The sequence below is a fragment of the Euphorbia lathyris genome, chromosome 7, assembly GCF_963576675.1.
Source record: "Euphorbia lathyris chromosome 7, ddEupLath1.1, whole genome shotgun sequence".
In the NCBI taxonomy this organism is placed as follows: Eukaryota; Viridiplantae; Streptophyta; class Magnoliopsida; order Malpighiales; family Euphorbiaceae; genus Euphorbia; species Euphorbia lathyris.
Window position 1 is genome coordinate 1905383 of NC_088916.1, and position 13431 is coordinate 1918813.

Genomic DNA, 13431 nt, shown 5'->3' on the forward strand with positions numbered 1-13431 from the left:
AATAACCTTATTGGATAATAATAGGAGTATTATAATCTAATTAAAACTCCTAACTTATTTATCTCTTAATTAATTTAATTCATAATCCTAATCTAATTAGGATTTAACAAAATCAAATTAATTATTCATGTATCTAGCTACATGAATTTCGACCCCCCTTGGTCTATGGGCCTTATTGGGCTCAATTGGGCTTCCATCAATTAATTAACATCTATCTCTCTTTTAGGTTCCAAGTCTTATGTGTGACCCATTAGGTTCTTATTGCTTCTAGCCGTATGCAACGTTATTAAATTAATTTTCAAAGAATTATATTTAATCTTTGCATAACGGAATGATGTACAGAGTATGTGATTAGCAAGTCCGTAATCATTCCCCCAGAGCTATAAGAAGACAGGTTGATTCTGTCGTTAACCTTTCCGTATTAGTTACAGTATAATTCGATCCTTTATCAACTACATCCTTGAACTGAATCTTATGACTATGGATGATGTCAAGTCACATATAGCGAGACGTTCGTTTTACTTGTACAGGCCGAGTCAACTCAAATAGATAGGTTAAGTGAAATCTGTATTTCAAGTCTTAAGCTATCACCTTGCAAGGATTTAGAGTCGAGTCTTCCACAAGCGATCTTTGGATGTATCTCCCATTCATCGGGGGTGATAAATGCTCAATCCAATATATAACGATCCCGCAATCACTTCTTGTGATACCCAACGTCTACTGTTCACACCCCAGAGTCATCTCTGTTAAGGATCGTGTTACACCAGAGTCAAAGCGTCACATTCCGTAATCCAGAATACCAATTAATATTCCTTTGAGTCTGAGGATTAGTTATACCTATTAATACCAATGAGATGAACAGGTGACAAGGACGAATCTACCCATCCTGTTATCTCAAATCGGATCCCCAATCCTAATGAACAACTTTTCATCGGATCTATGTAAATGTCCAGATATCTGTATATATGAAGCTTGTGAGATCAGCTTTCTGTCGGACAGAAGACATTGTTACATACAAGTCTCAACGGTGATATATCAATCCAAAACATATCACTTAACTTGAGGTGGTTTTAAGTTTATTAGTTTATTATAAAGTTTTGTCTCACTTCATGCTTGTATGAACACTTTATAATCACTTTAAATAAACTTACGGATTTCCTTTTATTAGACTTTATTTAGTGCTTAAAAGGGATTGCCTTTATATAGTTATAAAACATATATCTCATTAAAACAAATGATATAAAGAACAATTCATTTCCATTAAGTTTGTATCCTAGAACAATTGTCTATAGGACACTAAGCCCCAACATACTCCCACTTGGACTAAAGCCAATTATTTCTAAAACTTATCCCAGTAGAAGTTAAATGACGATCATGTACTCTCTGGGTTAAAGGCTTTGTCAACGGATCTGCAACGTTGTCCTCTGTAGGTACTCTTTCTATTCTCACATCTCCTCTAGCCACAATCTCTCTAATGATGTGGTATCGCTTAAGGTAATGCTTGGACGCATTATGAGACCGTGGTTCCTTTGCTTGCGCAATGGCTCCATTGTTATCACAATACAGTGTAATGGGATTTACAATGTCAGGCACCACACCAAGGTCTGTAATGAACTTTCTAATCCAAACCGCTTCCTTTGCTGCTTCCGCAGCTGCGATATACTCTGACTCGGTCGTAGAGAAAGTTACGCTTCCCTGCTTGGAACTCTTCCAACTGACCGCGCTCCCATTCAAGATAAACAGGTATCCTGATTGGGATTTAAAATCATTCTCATCTGTGAGATGACTTGCGTCTGAAAATCCTTCTATTTTCAGATCACCTTCTCCGTACACTAGGAACATATCTTTAGTTCTTCTCAAGTACTTAAGAATGTTCTTGACGGCAATCCAATGCTCGTCTCCCGGATTCCCTTGGTAACGACTCGTTACAGATAACGCGAACGCTACGTCAGGTCTAGTGCATAGCATAGCATACATAATCGAACCGATTGCGCTGGCGTACGGGACTACAGCCATGCGTCTTTTGTCATCATCGGTTTTAGGACATTGATGATTGTTTAACTTTACTCCATGTAGCATGGGTAAGTTACCTCGTTTCGATTCAAGCATGCTAAACCGATTTAGCACCTTTTCAATGTATGTAGCCTGTGAAAGACCAATCAGTCTTCTCGATCTATCTCTGTAGATCTTTATACTAAGTATATAAGCTGCTTCACCAAGATCTTTCATTGAGAAGTTACCAGATAACCATACTTTTACCGACTGTAGTAGAGCAATGTCATTTCCCATTAATAATATATCGTCCACATATAGTATGAGAAATGCTATAGAGCTCCCACTTGCTTTCTTGTAAATGCAAGCTTCTTCGCAATTTTGTTCGAAACCAAATTGTTTTATGGTTTCGTCAAAACGCTTATTCCAGCTTCTTGATGCTTGCTTGAGTCCATAAATGGATCTCTGAAGTTTGCAAACTTTATTTGCATCCTTCGATATGAAACCTTCAGGCTGCATCATATATACATCCTCAAGTAGGTTTCCGTTTAGGAAAGCTGTTTTTACATCCATTTGCCAAATCTCATAATCGAAATGAGCGGCAATTGCAAGCATGATTCTGATTGATTTGGACATAGCCACAGGAGAGAAAGTTTCGTCATAATCAATTCCTTGCTTCTGACGATATCCTTTCTCTACTAACCTAGCTTTGTAGGTGCTAACCTTTCCATCCATGTCTGTCTTCTTTTTGAAGATCCATCTGCACCCAATGGGTATTATCCCTTCGGGTGGATCAACCAAAGTCCACACTTGGTTAGTATACATGGAATCCATTTCAGAATCCATGGCCTCAAGCCATGCTTTAGAATCTGGACTAGTAAGAGCCTCTTCGTAGTTTTCGGGTTCGTCGTCTAACATGAGAACCTCATTATCATCTCCCACTAGAAAACCATATCTAACTGGGAGTTCACGAACTCTTTGTGATCTACGAATAGGTGGCACTGGAGTCTCATCTAATGGGACTCCTTCGGGTACCTCTACCATCTCTGTTGTTTCAGTCGGTGTTTCTTCTTCTTGAACTTCATCAAGTTCAATCATGCTTCCCTTTTGTGTTTCTTCGAGAAACTCTTTCTCTAAGAAGGTTGCATGTTTGGATACTATCACTTTCTGATCATCTGGATGATAGAAGTAATATCCCATAGTTTCCTTAGGGTATCCAATGAAGAAACATTTATCAGATTTCGAATCTAGTTTGTCGGACGCAATGCGTTTGACAAATGCTGAACAACCCCATACTCTCATAAATGAAAACACGGGTTTCCTACCAACGAACAATTCATATGGTGTGGAACTAGCGGATTTAGTTGGTACTCGATTTAGGGTGAAGAGGGCAGTTTCTAAGGCATAGCCCCAGAATGTCTTTGGAAGTAAGGCCATGCTCATCATGGATCGTACCATATCTAGTAGGATACGGTTTCTCCTCTCGGATACACCATTGTGTTGTGGTGTATAGGGAGGTGTCCATTGTGAGCATTTCCCACATTCAGTTAGATAATTCAGAAAATCATCTGAAAGATATTCACCACCTCGATCAGATCGAAGCGTCTTTATTTTCTTTCCTAATTGATTTTCTACTTCATTCTTGAAGCATTTGAATTTCTCAAAAGCTTCTGATTTGTGCTTCATCAAGTAGATGTAACCATATCGGGTATGGTCATCTATGAAGCTTATGAAGAATCTGAATCCTCCTCTTGCTTGGACTGACATAGGACCGCATACATCTGAATGAATAAGTCCTAGAGTGTCTGATACACGCTCACCTTTATTGCTAAAGAGTGTCTGATACATCTGAATTATCTAGCTTATGTCTTTTGGTATTAATTGCAAAAACAGGAATTTTGACATCTAACACATAAATCCCATTTTGTGATATTCCTGAAAAATAAAAGATCGAATCTTTATAAAAATTGCAACTCTTGTCTTTTATTGAAATATGAAAACCGTCGTCAATAAGACGGCTAATAGAAATAATGTTTTGAGACATTTGCGGAACGTACAAACAGTTCCTTAATTCTATTACAAGCCCAGAGGGCAAATTTAAAACATAATCTCCAATTGCGAGGGCGACAACTCTTGCTCCATTTCCTACTCGCAAGTTTATGCTTTCTTTCTTTAGTTCCTTAGTCTGTTTTAGCTCCTGCATATTTGTACAAATATGAGATCCACATCCGGTATCAAGTACCCAAGATTCAGACTGTGAAACTGTATTTATTTCAATATAAAACATACCAGATGTTGAAGCACCGCCATTTTCCTTCTTGAGGGAGGCTAAGTACTCCTTGCAGTTTCTCTTCCAATGCCCGTCTTTACCACAGAAGTGGCACTCTCCTTTGGGCTTCTTCACTTCCTTTCCCTTAGTTTTGTTGGGCACGACTTTCTTACCTTTCTTGGGATATTTAGGATTGGGAGAATTCCCTTTCCTCTTCTTTGATCCCTCTATGACAAGAGACGGTATGACTTTGTCTTTCTTCATATTGGGCTCAACTGACTTGAGCATATTTGCAAGCTCTTCAAGAGAGGTTTGCAAGTCATTCATCTGATAGTTCATGATGAACTGTGAATAACTCTCTGGGAGGGATTGAAGAATTAAGTCTACGCTTAATTCGTTATCCATCACAAATCCAATACTAGAAAGTTTGGTAATGTAGCCAATCATCTTGACACAATGTGTCATGACAGATGTGCCCTCTTGCATCCTGCAACGATATAGAAACTTGGATATCTCATAGCGTTCGCACCTGGTCTGTTTCCCAAACAATTCCTTTAGGTGCATGATGATGGAATAGGCATCCATTTCCTCATGTTGCCTTTGTAATTCCGGTGTCATCGATGCAAGTATGATGCATTCGGCATGATCATCATCAGCCTTGTGCTTCTGGCAAGCATCAATTTCCTCGATTGGAGCATCATTAGCAGGGATAGGGGGTATCGTTGTATCAAGTACATACCCTATCTTATCGAACTTCAAAACGATTTTGAGGTTGCGATACCAGTCGGTGAAGTTTGAACTGTTCAACTTGTTATCTGTAAGTGTATTTTGCAGATTGGTGTTAGTCATGATTTTAAGAGTGTTTTAATTTAAAACTTGAGAGTGAGAAAGAGTAAACGTATGTTATTCATTTGCTTTAAAGTATATCAATCTAAAATTATAGGCCTTTTGGTTTATTTTAGATTGCTCCCACTATTTTGCCAAATTAATAGCCCTCCATATTAATTCGAAGAATTTCACAAATCCTTTAGTGAGCTAGGATCCTAACTCCTGAGATTTCGCCTTGAGTTTACTCAACAAGCTAGTCTCATTCATTAGGTAGATTCATGTAATCAATCACATCCTCAATGTGATTCCTAGGTTATTGGGTTACTAACCACATTAGTAACTAATATGCTATTCATATTAATCCCAACCATCTTGCCCATTAGTTTATGACAACATGAGTTTGCTCATCCAATTATCATAATTTAATTTAAGTATTACCCCATATTCATGAAAAGTAATTTTCGATAATTCAGGCGTTACCGAAAGGACCCCGAGCTTGAGTTTGCTCAACAACCCAAAGGCTCTCAGCACTGCCGGCTGAATTATAATATTAGGGAGGGGCAACCGATTTTAATAACTTGTTTATTTACTTAACTTTTTAATGAGGGATTTTATTTTAGGTCTCATAATCTAACTTAGTCTTGATTTGCTTTAGCATACATCAGACACATACATTCACATACATTGGCGTTATGGACATATCATCTAAATTATTCCGTCGAGCCAGAGACGGAATAAAAGGGCAAACCTAAGGAAATACTAACTATTACATATTTCTCTTTAGGTCCTCCGTCTTCTCCATGGCGCCTTGAAATTACATATTAATTTCTATACTACTAAAGAAAACTTCAATTGAATTGAAGGGAATCAGATGAGAGGAGAAATTACAATAGATAGTAGAAAGGCAGGACTCGCAGGCCCTATTTCAAAAATACCAAAGACAAAAAGAGGGTCCAAATATGTCCATAACTCCAAACATGCATAGACTCAATTAAATAAATTTAATTGGTTGATTACATAACTATCTTATGTAATATTTATGTTAATCACATTAATTTATCAAATTAACTTTCATCCAATTTTACTTCTAATAGTTTCGTATCTTTTATATTAATCTTTAGATTAATATAACTATACAAAACTTTAATTATGCACGTTCCAATTATTTTGATTTTAATTCATTTAACATTTTGATTTACAAATTGGTAAAACAAACTTTTAAACAAATTTTTATTCGATAATCAAAACAGAAAACTATCAATTTCTGAAACATATATATATTTAAATATAAAAAAACGATTTTAAATAATTTAAAATCATGTGGGTCTCGGGCCGGGCCCGAGAGTGGGCTGCTGCCGATTGGCAGCAGCCCTAGCGCGGCTGAGCCGCCGCTGCCTTGCGGCAGTGGCGGCCAGGCGCCGCACACGGCTGCTGCCGCGAGGCAGCAGCCGCGCGACAGCGGCCAGTCGCGCCGCGAGGCGCGACTCGGGCTTGCTGTCGTATTTTTTTTATATAATAATAATTTTAAATATATATATATATATATCAGTTCTAAAACGGTTTTAAAAACGATTTTCAGAAAATAGAAAAAACTACTATAGATTTCTGTTTTATCTTTAAAATTAATAAAACTGATTTTATCAATCTAACTATAAAACTAATAGATTTCGTTATAATGATTATCAACCAAAATAATTAGGAACATATGCATAATCTGTTTTAATTAACAATTAATTAAAACTTATTTATCTTTAGAATTAGTTAATCAAAACAATTTGTTAATTAATCCTAACTATAAATATTTATTCAATCCTATTGAAAACTTCTAAATTTTCATATATGAAATAACGGATTTAACGATGGCTTTGATACCACTGTTGAAAATTAGGCTAAGGCATAGCAGCGGAAATATAAAAATTTAACCTATTTCCATTTAACCATAGGATCCGTTAATCGTTATTTCATATAAAGAGGGATAAGAAGAATTACCTTTTGATGATCAATCTACTGTTGTTAATGAAGTGTCCACAACTCTTCTCCGAGTTCCCAAACACGAAATAAAACACGGGAAGATTAATTTAGAATCAACCGTTGAATAGCAACCAAAGTAGATTGCCTCTAACTAATCAACACAAGATCAAAGATAAAAGAAATAGATGAAATCAATTGATCAAAGGAAGCCGTAGAGAAATCTCGTCCTCGAACTAGGGGTGTCGAATTTTCTCTCTCTTTCACTAGGTGGATTTCAAAAATCTCAAATAAGGGAATGGCTTGTTCGATTTCGAAAATCTCAAGGGGGAGGGGTATTTATAATCTCTTGTATCTAATCCCTAGTTAGATAGAATTAGGTTACTGAATAGGAATTCAATTCGGAATAGAATTCCTAATTATTATCTCACTATATATCTAATATATTAAGGATAATAATAATAACCTTATTGGATAATAATAGGAGTATTATAATCTAATTAAAACTCCTAACTTATTTATCTCTTAATTAATTTAATTCATAATCCTAATCTAATTAGGATTTAACAAAAACAAATTAATTATTCATGTATCTAGCTACATGAATTTCGACCCCCCTTGGTCTATGGGCCTTATTGGGCTCAATTGGGCTTCCATCAATTAATTAACATCTATCTCTCTTTTAGGTTCCAAGTCTTATGTGTGACCTATTAGGTTCTTATTGCTTCTAGCCGTATGCAACGTTATTAAATTAATTTTCAAAGAATTATATTTAATCTTTGCATAACGGAATGATGTACAGAGTATGTGATTAGCAAGTCCGTAATCATTCCCTCAGAGCTATAAGAAGACAGGTTGATTCTGTCGTTAACCTTTCCGTATTAGTTACAGTATAATTCGATCCTTTATCAACTACATCCTTGAACTGAATCTTATGACTATGGATGATGTCAAGTCACATATAGCGAGACGTTCGTTTTACTTGTATAGGCCGAGTCAACTTAAATAGATAGGTTAAGTGAAATATGTATTTCAAGTCTTAAGCTATCACCTTGCAAGGATTTAGAGTCGAGTCTTCCACAAGCGATCCTTGGATGTATCTCCCATTCATCGGGGGTGATAAATGCTCAATCCAATATATAACGATCCCGCAATCACTTCCTGTGATACCCAACGTCTACTGTTCACACCCCAGAGTCATCTCTGTTAAGGATCGTGTTACACCAGAGTCAAAGCGTCACATTCCGTAATCCAGAATACCAATTAATATTCCTTTGAGTCTGAAGATTAGTTATACCTATTAATACAAATGAGATGAACAGGTGACAAGGACGAATCTACCCATCCTGTTATCTCAAATCGGATCCCCAATCCTAATGAACAACTTTTCATCGGATCTATGTAACTGTCCAGATATCTGTATATATGAAGCTTGTGAGATCAGCTTTCTGTCGGACAGAAGACATTGTTACATACAAGTCTCAACAGTGATATATCAATCCAAAACATATCACTTGACTTGGGGTGGTTTTAAGTTTATTAGTTTATTACAAAGTTTTGTCTCACTTCATGCTTGTATGAACACTTTATAATCACTTTAAATAAACTTACGGATTTCCTTTTATTAGACTTTATTTAGTGCTTAAAAGGGATTGCCTTTATATAGTTATAAAACATATATCTCATTAAAACAAATGATATAAAGAACAATTCATTTACATTAAGTTTGTATCCTAGAACAATTATCTATAGGACACTAAACCCCAACAGGGCCGATTTCCATTCCGCCATGAGAAATAGTATACTTCACCGACGTCACTCCCATCATTATCCAATCCACCCACAAGTCCGGAAATCCCAGTGCTAAAATAGTTTATTATGTTAGTAAAGTGTAAAATTCAATGGTTATAATGTTCAATTTTAAAGTCAATGACCCATAATGAAAGTAAGTGCAAGTTTAGGTGCCATGAATGTAATTCACCCAGATACAGTATTATTGGAAACTCTTATTCAGTAGTGTTTATGCGTATCATGTTTGTTTCCGTTTCCGTCTTTTCTCGTTTTAATTACTGTTTTCTAACTAAATTTTATAAAAATAACGAGTCATTTCAATTTTTGTGCAACATAGATAAAGTATTATACCTTCCATGTTTTCCCCTAAGACTACTTTTATAACGTTGGTAAGTTTCGTTAATTTTTAATCATTATTAACTATGTTGAACGTAAACGGAAACAGATACGGAAACAGACACTAGAAAGCGTAATTTTTGAAAAAACATAGGAAACGGAAACGTGAGAAAACGTGTAAATATTAAAAATATAGGAACATATTTATAAATATTAAAAATATAATAATAAATTAAAAAAACAAGATTGAAGAACAAGAGGAAGAAAGTCTAAACTCAATCGAGATTCAAGCGACAAATATTATAGGAGAAAGAAATATGGGTAAGTTATTTAAATTGAAGGATACAATAAATGAATTATCTTTTAAATAGGAAGTTTCAATTTTCCTGATCTTATATTGAATAGGAATTACAAAATACAAAGTTTGAATTTCCAAAATTTTAATCAAAATAGGTAGGAAAAATTGTTTAAAAATTGTGAGAGGCATTTCATATTTTGAGTAATTACGGAAATGTACCCGAAAATGTTTCGTATCAGTTTCCGATAGTTTTCTTTTCCCACATCTACCGGAAATGGGGAAACGCATGTAATGAAGAGTTTTCGTGCTTCATAGATTATTAACAAATAGGGGGCGGAGCCAAGGAGGGTCATGGAGGGTAGGTTGACCCTCCGGCTCACCAGAAAACACCTGGTAGGGGTAGTTCAACAGACTTTGCCCCTACAGTCATCATGGCTGGGAGCCCCTCCAGCCATGGCAACCTAGGGTTTCGATGAGGAAGACGCTCAACTGTATTTTTTTCTGTCAAATTAGACAGAGAAATGACGTAGTTTCTCCTAACTAACAAAAAAAATGATACCAGATTGGTTATTTTAACTCAATCTGAAATCCAATATCACGACTATGTAGTTAATGTTTGATATTTTATCTTATTCATCCTTGTTGGACTTGGGATACTTTCAAGGGCTTCCTACATGAATATCATAATTAATTATAAAATTATAACTAAATCAAATTATCACATGTCATTGTTTTCTAGGATTTAGATTTTAGAGTTTAAAGATAATGAGTTATTAGGATTAAGAATTATCAAATTTAATTCTAAATATGTCATTAAATTTTTTTTTATTGAATTGTTACATTCTTTTGGTTAGTAATTTTTATGGATAATGAGTTATTAGGATTACGAAAAATTAAACGATTAAGTTTATCATCTAATATTTCGAATTCTAATAAAAAAATATAGTTAAAAACGACTTCGTATAGGATTTAAAAAATCAAAGTCTTAAATTACTCTACAGTTATAAAAAATAACATGATATGGTCATTTTTCAAAAAAAAAAAGATAGGTGAAAATTTGCTCTTACTAATATTTTTGGACTTAAAGTATGAAATGGTGCAATTTTATTCTTAGTATTGTCAAATAAGATTAATTTTACCAGTTATTTAATTATCACATTAGATATTATAAACATCTGTTATGTCTAAAATATTTGTTTTGTTACCAGTATAGTTACAAATAACATGTCGAAATGACAATTTTATGTCTGCTAGATACAAGTTAATCACAAAAAATTGCATAAAATGCTTTCTATGTTATTAAACCAAATATAAACAACCCGTCAAAACACACATAACTACGTTATTTTATCGATAAATTTATTTGAAAGATCCGATGTGATAGTCAAGTAACTATCATATCACTCTCTTCAATTTTTTTTATAAGGGTAAAATTGAACTTGCTTGACAATACTAGTAGGGGTGTTCATCGGTCGGTTCGGTCTAAAATCCGAACCAACCCAAAATAATTAAATAACAAATAAGACCTAAAATTAAAATGGAATCTAACCGAATAATATTACAAACCAAACCTAACCGAACTGAGTATTTCAATTCGGTTTTCGGTTATAGCATTTGTTAAATAATTTTTTTTAGTTTCTTAAACATTTTTTTTTTCCTTACTTACTTTATACGTTAATTTAAATGTGAAAATATTGATATATGTGCTACTGTTTTGTGCAATTTAATAATTATATATGCAACCCATACAATTAAAATATCATGACCATTGAAAGATCCTTAAGTCTCTATTTGTTTCCATTTTTCGGAACTGCTTTTTGCCTTTCAATACTGACAGGAGATATAAAGTGTTTGATAAAATTCTGAAACAGCTGTTTGTTTTACAGAAAAAATAACTAATATATACTGCCTATCAGCAATAGTAAATAACAAACAGAAACATCAAATGACACATTGGTGATGGTTCTAGAGCTTAGTTTTGGTCTGATGCATGGGCGGGTGATTTAGGCCCGTTGAAACTCCTTTCTACTGGCATCCTTGTAAACTAATTTAAGCTTAAGGGTGAAAGACACGGTGGATAGTAATGGTAATTGGAAGTGGATCGAGTTCTCCCCTCTGCTACCTCATATTTGTACTATTCAGATTGCCTTTATTCTGCCTCCGTGTGGTGGTCGAATGGAAGACAATTGCTTCTGGATTGGAAACTCGAACGGCAGGTTCAGTGTTAGCTTAGCCTATGCTCTTCATGAGGATTCACTTGGCTCCACCATCTCTTCAAACTGGAGTTGGATTTGGAATTGGCCAGGGCCTCAACGGATCAGATGCTTTCTCTGACTGGTTCGTAAAGGAAAACTGCTTACAAATGTTGAGAGATGTCGCTGCCATCTCTCCCTAATTAGCTCATGCGCTATTTGTAACCTTAGCGATGAGAACTTGATTCATATCTTACGAGATTGCCCTAAAGCCCGAATGGTTTGGCTTCATCTCCTCAATCCTATCTTGTTTGATCCTTTCACCCAGGAAGAGACAGACTCATGGCTCATGTCGAATTTAAAGTGTTCTTCACAATGGGTGGGGTTAGAGTGGAGAGTCTTCTTTGAGATCGTCTGCTGGTTTCTTTGGAGGAATAGGAACTTGGAAATTTTTGAGCATAATTCGAAGACTTGTTTTGATCTTACTCAGAGTATAAAAGCCTTTTGCAAAGAGGTCAAACAAACTAATAACTATATGATAGGAGGCGCCCAGAATCAATACCTTCCCAAGGCTGAATAACTAATCTCGTGGAAAAGACCGAGACACCAATGGCTCAAACTTAATGTGGATGGGGCCTTTAAAGGCCACTCTCTCCGTGCTTCTGTGGGTGGTTTGTCCAAGACCATAATGGCAGGTGGATCACAGGCTTTGCCAAAAATATTGGATCTTGTTCAATCACTAAGGCCGAGCTTTGGGGAATTTACGAAGGTCTCTCGCTTGCTTGGTCTAAGGGTCTAAGATTTGTGGAGGTGGAATCTGATAGCCAAACTGCGACCAGCCTTGTGGAGGGAGAGGATCTCAGTCCAAATGAGTTTTGTAACTTGATTGGCGCCATTAAGGAGCTGCTGAACCGAGATTGGATGGTGATAATATCCCACACGTACCGTGAAGGAAACAGAAGTGCAGACCGCTTAGCTAACCTTGTCTATGATCTCCTATTGGGATTGCACATTCTTGATCAACCCTCTAATGTAATTCATGAAATCCTCCTCCAAGATGTCCTGGGCGTCTCCTTCCCCAGGCTGTGCCCCTTATAGCCCCTAGGCTACTCTATCTTACCAAAAAAATAACAAACAGAAACAGTTGAAACAAACATACACTAATACAACAAAATTAAAATTAAAATTAAAATTATACAATCCAAAATAAATATATCAAATTAAAAATAAGTTTTTCTTATTATATTAATCATAGTTATGGTTTTAGATTTTTAAGAGGTAACTCAATAGTTTGCTATAAAAAAAATTAAAAACCTTTAAACCTAATTAGATAATTAATAGATAACTAATATATAATAAATTTAATTAGTTTCTATTTCGGTTTGGTTCAATTATTTCTGTTGTTTTGTCAAAAAAAAAAAAATCGAACTGACCGATATTACTGATAAGTTTCAATATTATAAACTGAAACCGAACTGAAAAACTGAAATTCATCAATTCGGACGGTTATTTCGATGTGGTTCGGTTTTTGAACACCCCTAAACACTAGCGGCATGGATGACAACGAGTAAGGTATACGCGGGTAGTGTCAATCCCAAACTCTTATCCGTTTATTTTTTAATTATCTGTACACGTCCTATTACCCTAATGGGTACCCGTCCCATTTAATTTGTGGGTACCCGCGAAAAATCAATAAATAAAACAAAAAAATATTATAAATTTAATAAATCATAAATCTAAAAATTGAACAAATTGAA